This window comes from Humulus lupulus, chromosome X (genome assembly GCF_963169125.1).
Source record: "Humulus lupulus chromosome X, drHumLupu1.1, whole genome shotgun sequence".
NCBI lineage: Eukaryota > Viridiplantae > Streptophyta > Magnoliopsida > Rosales > Cannabaceae > Humulus > Humulus lupulus.
Window position 1 is genome coordinate 19,709,045 of NC_084802.1, and position 8,725 is coordinate 19,717,769.

Below are 8,725 nucleotides of genomic sequence, written 5' to 3' on the forward strand. Positions count from 1 at the left end.
TAATATCAAAGCGATGGTAGCACTTTGCAACAACATGACCCACACGATGACACAACTGACAAACAGGACGATTTCCTCTACCCCCGCGTCCACCACGGCCACGACCACGCAAGGAGAAGCTACGATTCGGAGACCCATTGGGATGCGAAGGGCCACCAACAGTAGCAAACCGTCGAAACTGTGCAGCAAGATTAGCACTGGGAGAGATTACATCACCACTCATGGGAGTGTTAAGTTGCTCCAATCTCATTTCTTGACTCTGCAATAAAAACTGGACTTCTTGAAGGGTTAAAGGGTCTGGCCGAGAGGTAAGAGTAATGACTACAGGGTCATTGTCATGACCCAAACCACCTAGAATATATAAGATCAACTCCTCATCAGAAATAAGTTGTCCTGCAGCAGAGAGATTTTCAGCTAAGCTTGTCATTTTTAACATATAGTCATGAACAGATAAGTTTCCTTTCTTAAGAGATTGGAGTTGATAGCGAATTTGGAGGGTGCGAGCCTTTGACTGAGTAGTAAACAGGAGTTCAAGGGTATGCCAAACCTCATAAGAAGTGGTACACCTGACTATGTGGCCAAACATTGTCTCTGAAATGGAGTTGAGCAGCCAGCTTAGGATAGATTGATCTGTTCGTCGCCAGAGAGCATAGCCAACATTGAGTTGGCGAGTTTCACCCGGAACTGTGCCTCCAACGGTGTTGTCAACGAACTGAGGTGGGCATTTCTTTGTGCTGAGAATGAAGCCTTCCAAATCGTGAGCACGAAGAGCTGGTAATACTTGAGACTTCCAAAAAGAGTAATTACTTCGATCCAACTTCAAGGTAAGAGGTGCCAAACTTTGAAATATAGAGGCAGGTGGAACAACGACTGTAGAAGTGGGTGGAACCGGAGCAGTAGTAGCCAAGACTGGTGGAGTATTTTGAGGGTCGCTAGTGGTGGATGATGAATCGTCAGGAGAGGCCATGGACAGATGTCGTACGGCTCTGATACCAAGATAAAAAAGGAGAAATTGAATGTAGACTTTTGAAAAATTTATTAATTGCTCAACGGTTACATGAATAGGAACGGTCTTCTACTATTTATACAAGATAATGACAGCAAGGCATAAATAATATTGTAGAATATACAGCTGTAAGAATTCTAGGAAAAGCAGATTCTTTGTAACAAACTTGTACGACCACTACACGGCACCAAGGTGGTCCTTCTCATTCTCCAATTCTGTTACAGAGGAATTGTCCTCCTCTTCTTCTAATTCTGTTACAGGGGAATTGCTGATTTTAACAATATCAGTTTTGGATATTTAAAATTTGGTCCATCATCAAATTATTAATATAACTTGTGGTTTCTACACATTTATTCCATAACATATTAATACTCTATCATACTTATAACATAATTTGTCACTTTATTTTGTATCAAACTTTATAATAGCATCATACATTAATACATATGTGCCCATAATAAGATTTTAATCCAACACACCTCTGAGGACTTCGTGAAACCCAGAACTATGAAGGTTGAATCTCAATAGCTTGCGATGTCATCAGTAGCTTCCATGAGCATGCGTGAGAGATCTTCCCTGTGGTAATGGCCGGAGAGGGAAAAATAGAAAGAGGGGATGGGGGAAGAGAAAGGAAGAGGGAGTGACTTTTTTTTTTTAGTTTTTATTAATTTTAATTAGTTTTGTTACTTAAAATTAAATTCTTAGATTTGTAATCAAAAGTTAAATTTTTTATAAAATTTCTAATTTTGACCAATAAAAATATGATAGGTGGCAAAAAATTCAAATTAATATTAATTTACTTAAATACATTTAATTGAGGGTACTTTGGTCATTTAAAAAAATAGGTTGGCCAAACTCAAATTCAGGTACAAATATGTATAATTTGCAATTAGAGAGTATGGAATGAGCATTATAAAAAAAATAGAGTATTAAGTTCGGATTTCCATAAAACATAAAACATTTAGGGTGTGATTGGTAGGGGATTCAAAAACAGTTTTATCATTTTCAGATTTTAAAAAATGAAAACAGCAATGAAAACTTGATTGTCACACTTGTTTTAGAAAATAAAAAAAAACCATTTTTGAAAACTAAGTTAAAATCCTTCAGCAAAAGAGAAAACAACAAATTGTTGTTCTCTTTCTATTCTATAGATTTTAAATTTTAAAAACACCCAACCATTCAAGATCTCAAAAATTTATAATTTATTTTTAAATTCAATATTTTCAAATCATTTGATTTGAAAATAATTTTCTAAAATTATATTTTTGAATTAACTACCAATTAATCCCTTAATGTTTTCAGTATAATCTTACTATTTAAAAAAAAAAATTCTTGCTAATTTTCTTTTATTTTTCTTATAGTCTTGATTTTTTTTCTTTTGTCATTTTTACAAGTCAATCTACTTTTTAAAATTTTTATCTATATAAATTTAGTAAAATAATTAATTATAAAATTATATAACAGAATATAATTTAATTTTAATTTACAATATATTTGCTAAAAAAAATCATTGATCAAATAAAAATTACAACAAATAAATAAAAAAATATTTTCACTTCAATTATTATTATACCAAAAATAAAATATATATATATATATTACATATTCAATTTTTAGATTTTCTACCAAAAAATTATTCAATTTTATAAAACTAAAAAATAGTTAACGGACAATACATTCAATCACATTTTCATAAACATATTTTCAGACACTAAATCTAGATTATTTTTTCAGAATCATACTTTTTCAAAATACAATTTTTAAATCACTAATCAATCATGTCCTAAAAAAATATAACTTTAATATAAAAAAAATCAAAGTTAATGACAATGCAATATTGTTATGAATTTAATTAATGCACTATTATTAAATTTTAATTTATCAATATAATTAAATTTTACTTTCAGCTAAACCAATCACATATTCATTTTCTGTTATATTTTCAAATTTAATCTCAATCACAGATTCAGTTTTTTAAAACTCAAAAACAGTTTACTGACATTAAACCAATCACATTTTCAGAAACATGTTTTCAGTCACTAAATTCAGATTTTCATTTCAGAATCCCACTTTTCAAAAATACAGTTTTCTAATCGCAAACCAATAAGACCCTTAATTTTTTAGTATCAATATAGATAGATATACATATATAATTGTGAACAGAACTCATTAGGCATGCTTCCCTATATAGTAGTATTCTTCTCTTAGATTCATTTTTTTTTTGTTTCATCCGAAGGGTTGATTTGTTTTATTTCTTTTGACTGCAAAACAAACATTGGTCGGGAGACACGTGTCCTAATAAGTATGAGTGGACTGGGCAGTGGACAGCTGTCACTACAGACATTAATTAGTTGGTAAGTTGACATTGATATCATCATCTCATTAGGTGGTTGGTACTAAAGTTACGGCAGTTGATCTATCCAACTAGAAAAATAAAAATATAATTATTGGCAATAATTACAGCAGAAACCAATAAGGTCGAATCTCTCTACACTCTAATCTTTCTTTCCTATAAAATATAAAGCCATTACTCATGCACAAGTACGAATATATTTCTGAACAAAACACCATCGATAGCCTAAACCGTACTCGCTGTAGATCTAATCTATACATGCTGACCATGAAGATCTCTTCCTGTTCGACAAAACTTCCATACAGTACCTCACTCAAGACCACTTATAAACTCCAAGCCTCCGCCGTGGCAGCCCCACCTCCGCCGCTAAAGCTCCATCGAACCCACTCGATGCCACCGGAGAAAGAAGAGGTGCTCAAGTGGCTAGAGGGCTGGGCCACCAAATCCATTCTCCCGCTGCTAAAGCCGGTGGAAAAATCCTGGCAGCCTCAGGGTTTCCTACCGGACCCGACAAAGCCCGAAGATGAATTCTTGGATCAGGTCCGAGCATTACGTGATCGGACAGCTGAGCTTCCAGATGACTAGTTTGTTATGTTGGTTGGGGATATGATCACTGAGGAAGGTTTACCTATGTACCAGACCATAATGAACTCACTCGACGCTACCAGAGACGAGATTGGAGCTAGCTCTAGCCCGTGGGCTCAGTGGACCCGTGGCTGGACCGCCGAAGAGAATCGGCACGGGGATGTGCTTCGAACGTATCTGTACTTATCCGGTAGGGTCGATATGGTGATGGTTGAAAGGACCATACAATACCTCATTGGAGCTGCCATGGTGAGTTCATACGTGTGCTTTGGTTGTTTTATATAATTTTTTTGCATGCATGTTTTTCGTTGTCGTTTTCAATATGTATATGTTTGGCTGTCATTATTAAAAGATCTGGGATACTCATATTTATTACATATTATTGAAAGCTTTCGTAGTACGTAATTAATTAACTTGTCAAAGTATATAAATTAGACTATATTTGGAATACAGTAATTAACATATCATAAGAGAAGACACTCATTAAATAAGCTACCAAAGTTAATAATGTTTATTGAGATAATTTAGTATATATATTAAGTTAGCATATGTCGACGAAGCAATAATTTACTACTTTTATTAATTAGGAAAAAAAAAATTGAGCAAAAACTAATATAATTTTATATATTTTTTTCAGTATTTAACTGTTGGTTTTAATTTTTTTTTAACAAAATATTACAAATATTTAACATAATATATCTTTAAAAACTAATTAAAAATAATTATTTATTATATATATTAATTTAAATTCAAATATTAAAAAATATTATTATTACAATAATAATAATAATATCTATTACAATACTATAAATTTAATATTTATATAAATGTAAACTCGGATAAAATAATAATATATAATATGATACTAATTTTTATTATAATAAATAAGGTAATTTGTGATTTAAAAAGTTCTCATATCATTTTTTTATTAAAAGAATTATAAACTTTATTTAATTTTTCTTTTAATATGTTTATGTCATTCTTTTATATATAATATTGTTTTTAATTAATAATAATTATCTGTAATTAATTAAGCTATGGAGGTTTATCTATGTAATATAGTTTAGTATTTACTACTAGTTCAAATTGCTAGCTATCAAGGAACTAGATTCATGGTAACTGCTAATTAATTAAGTAGATTTATGCTACATATATAGTTTTTAAGTTTGTCTCAAATATTGATAAATGTGTTTTTTATCATCTTAATTTGTATATTTGATAATTGGAATATTTTGATCAATAAAGATGAGTTGTTTTGGATAGAACGTGGGAATGGAGAACAATCCATACGTGGGATTTGTGTACACATCATTCCAAGAGCGTGCGACGTTTGTGTCCCACGGCAACATACCACGCATGGCGAAAGAGGGTGGGGATCCAGTGTTGGCACGCATATGTGGGACTATTGCAGCCGATGAGAAGCGTCATGAAAATGCCTATATGAAGATAGTGGAGAAGTTACTAGAAGTGGACCCCAACGAGGCCATGCTCGGAATTGCAAATATGATTAGGAAGAAGATCACAATGCCGGGACAACTTATGTATGATGGCCGTGATCCCAAGCTATTCGAGCATTTCACAATCCTGGCTCAGAAGCTTGGTGTCTATACAACTAATGACTATGCCAATATATTGGAGTACTTGATTGGGCGGTGGAAGTTGGAAAAGATGGAGGGATTGACTGCTGAGGCTCAGCGTGCTCAACAGTTTGTCTGTGGCTTGGTGCCAAAGATTAGGAGGCTACAAGAGCGTGCTAATGAGCGAGCCCGCAAAGTACGGCCGCTTAGTGCCGAATTTAGCTGGATATTTAACAAGGAGATCGTTTTGTGATTGTGAGACGCAAAATTTATGTGGGGTTTACATGTTAATGAGTCAAAATTTGTGTGTTTGATTTTAAATATATGTATTTTTATTTATATGCTCTACTTGAGATGTGTCTTTGGTTTTTGTGCTTCTAGGGTTTTTTAAAAGAAAAATAATTAATGGGACATATGAATGATATATTAAATAATTATTTTTTACTGTTTTGTTTTTTTATTATTTTGCTGAAGATTGTTTTGCTTTATCTCCCGAAAAGGGGCACACCCTCTTATGTTTTTGGATTGGGAAGTATTTTCGGCGAATTTCTTTTTTATGACCATGTACATTATAGTTATTTAGAGCATCTTACAAATTTTCAGAAAATTTTGAATAATTTACAGTGCCAAAAACTAGGTTCAAAATAAATTGTTGTACGTGTGACTAATTTTTTTATGCACGTGAAATATAACATGTTTGAACCTTATTTTTCAATATTGTAAATTATTCTGAATTTTCTAAAAATTTACATGATGCTCTAAATAGCTACAATATACATTGTCATAAAAAGAAATTCGCCAAAAATACTTCCTGAGCCAAAAACACCTGTGGATGCCAAAAATCCACCAAATAAGAAAAACAAACAAAAGAAGTTTCTAGTCCCTTAAAGAAGTAAGCAGCTAAGGGGCACCAAAGGCACCAAGTACGCGATGAAGGCAGAAGGTTATTACAGGCCATCAAAGTGTGTAGAGTCCAAGAACTTTACTTAGCTAATTGTTTAGTAGTATTATAGTATGTTTAAGTGTTATCTTTGTTACTATGGATTTTTGGTTCAGACCGGGAGTTATTTGGACACTCATAGTAGTACTTATAGATTTTCTAAGTTTAACCTATAGTTTAAGAATATTAAGTATAACCTAAGGTTTGATTAATGTGTCTGATATTAAGGATTATATTATTATATTATAAGGTTTAGACATCAACCAATAGGATTTTAAGCACATGTTTTGAATGGTAATTAAGGATTAAGTATTTTTGAGGATTAAATTAAATAAGGGTAAAAGTTTGAATGTATAGGGTCAGTCAGCAGCTTTGAGCACGTTGAGGGCTTAGTCAAGGCTGTTTACTCCATTCAAACTCAGCTAAAAATGTGTAAATTCGTGTTTAAATATTCAGCGTATGCCGATATATCGCAGCACGTAGATACGGAAAACACGAATCGATGCACGGTCGCCTCGGGAACAAAGGTCCAATCGATATATCGCCTATAGGGGGCGATATATCGCCTCCACCAGCATGTTTTCAAATACATTTGAATTCTTTTCCCTTCAGCCATTCAAACTCCTTCAACAGTCCAGCATCTTCTGAACGAGTCTTCAGCCTCTGCTGAACGATTATTCAAATGATTTTCACTTAAAAAGCCATTATTTTTATTCAAGTAAAATCAAGATATTTTCATTCCCAAACTCTATAAATAGGACCTAGTACCCAGCCATTATTCACCATTTGCTCTAAGTTCAGAGGCTGCTAGTGTTAAGTGAGTGTGAGAGTGTAAACACTTGGTTTGGGGAAAAACTATAAGCTTAAACATCATAAGCTTGTCAAACACTTTGGGAAGTGAGTGCTATAGTATTTCGGTGGATGTTAGATTGGTCTTGCAATCTTTGAGGTAAACCCAAGACTCTAGTTCTTTTCTGTATTTTTATGTTAATTCCTTTCTCAAAACCTTCTACTCAGTCCCCTAACCTTATTCTTATTTTGGTTAGGGAATCCAAGCTTTTAAGCATATAAGTCGGTAAGTGTGTTTTCTATGGTTTAGTCTTTCCATCTCTTTCATTTCATCTCCTTTCTTTAGACTTACTCTTTCTTATGGTTTTAGGAGTGTTCCAACAATCCCAACTCAGTCCATAATCTCGGTAACTTTGGTAAGGAAAATAGGCTAGAATCAACATGTTATGTGCTTATGTTATCTATATGTTTTATGTTATTAAAAGTGTTATGATATGTATATGTGTATGTTTGTAGGCTTGGGCATATGACCCATATGACTAACAAGACCCCAAATGGGTTATGGGCATATGACCTACTTAGCTAGTAGGACCCCACTAATCCCATGGGCATATGCTTGTTTAGTCTATGGGACCCCAAGTAATAATGGCCATTATAATAAGTGTATGTTATATGTATTATGTTAAGTCTTTATGTTTTCTTATGAAATTATGTATGTGACTTTGTGTTAGATTTTCCTTACTGGGCATTAGGCTCACTCCTTTCTGTTTATGTGCAGGAAAATAAGTTTAGAGGCGGAAAGATTCGTGACGCTTGGAGAATGTGTATCGATGATGAATGGAGTCAAGGGGCCGAGCGTTATCGATTCGAGGATGTAGTCTCCTTTTATGTTTTTATGGTTTTTATGTGTATTTTCCGCATTATGATGTAATGTCTTTTATTTTAAACCATGTTTTGTTTTAAAGACGATGGGATCCCAAAATCCTTCTTAGTATTCTGTTTATTTGTAAATAACTCTTATTTTCAAGTTACTCAATAAATTATGGTATTTTCGTAAAAATGTAAGTTTTATGTATAGTTTCGATAATGGTCCAATTAGTCTAGATTAGTGGGTTATTACAGTTGGTATCAGAGAAACGATTCCTTCGCATGAAGTTCTCCTCGATACACATGCTCAAAGCTCCGAATCGGACCGCCAAGTAAGTACAAGTTACTTTGTCTATGTGTATAGCTAACAACTTTAGTGTTTATGTTTCAGTTAAGAATGAACGGAGCCTTAACCTACCAAGATATCCGAGCCATTAAGGCCTTAAAAAGAATAAGGGAGCCAAGAAACACCGTAGGAGCCCTAGAAAGGATTACTCGAAGGTTGCTTTTGTTTCACCAAGCGATAGGTGGCCTTCAAGAGGCTAAACAAATAATGCTAAGATCAACTGAGCAATATGTATTAGTGATTAGGTTGTTTAAAGATTTCC

At 33.4% G+C, this 8,725-nt stretch overlaps 1 non-coding gene and 1 pseudogene across 1 annotated transcript; one reads left to right on the forward strand and one right to left on the reverse strand.

Moving 5' to 3' along the window:
* Positions 1-249: 249 nt before the first annotated feature.
* Positions 250-388, reverse strand: LOC133807501 (small nucleolar RNA Z247). Its single transcript, XR_009879411.1, has one exon. It is a non-coding gene; the product is annotated as a small nucleolar RNA Z247 (small nucleolar RNA).
* Positions 389-3,589: 3,201 nt separating this feature from the next.
* On the forward strand, positions 3,590-5,774 carry LOC133803711 (stearoyl-[acyl-carrier-protein] 9-desaturase 6, chloroplastic-like; annotated as a pseudogene).
* The last annotated feature ends 2,951 nt before the right edge of the window (positions 5,775-8,725 follow it).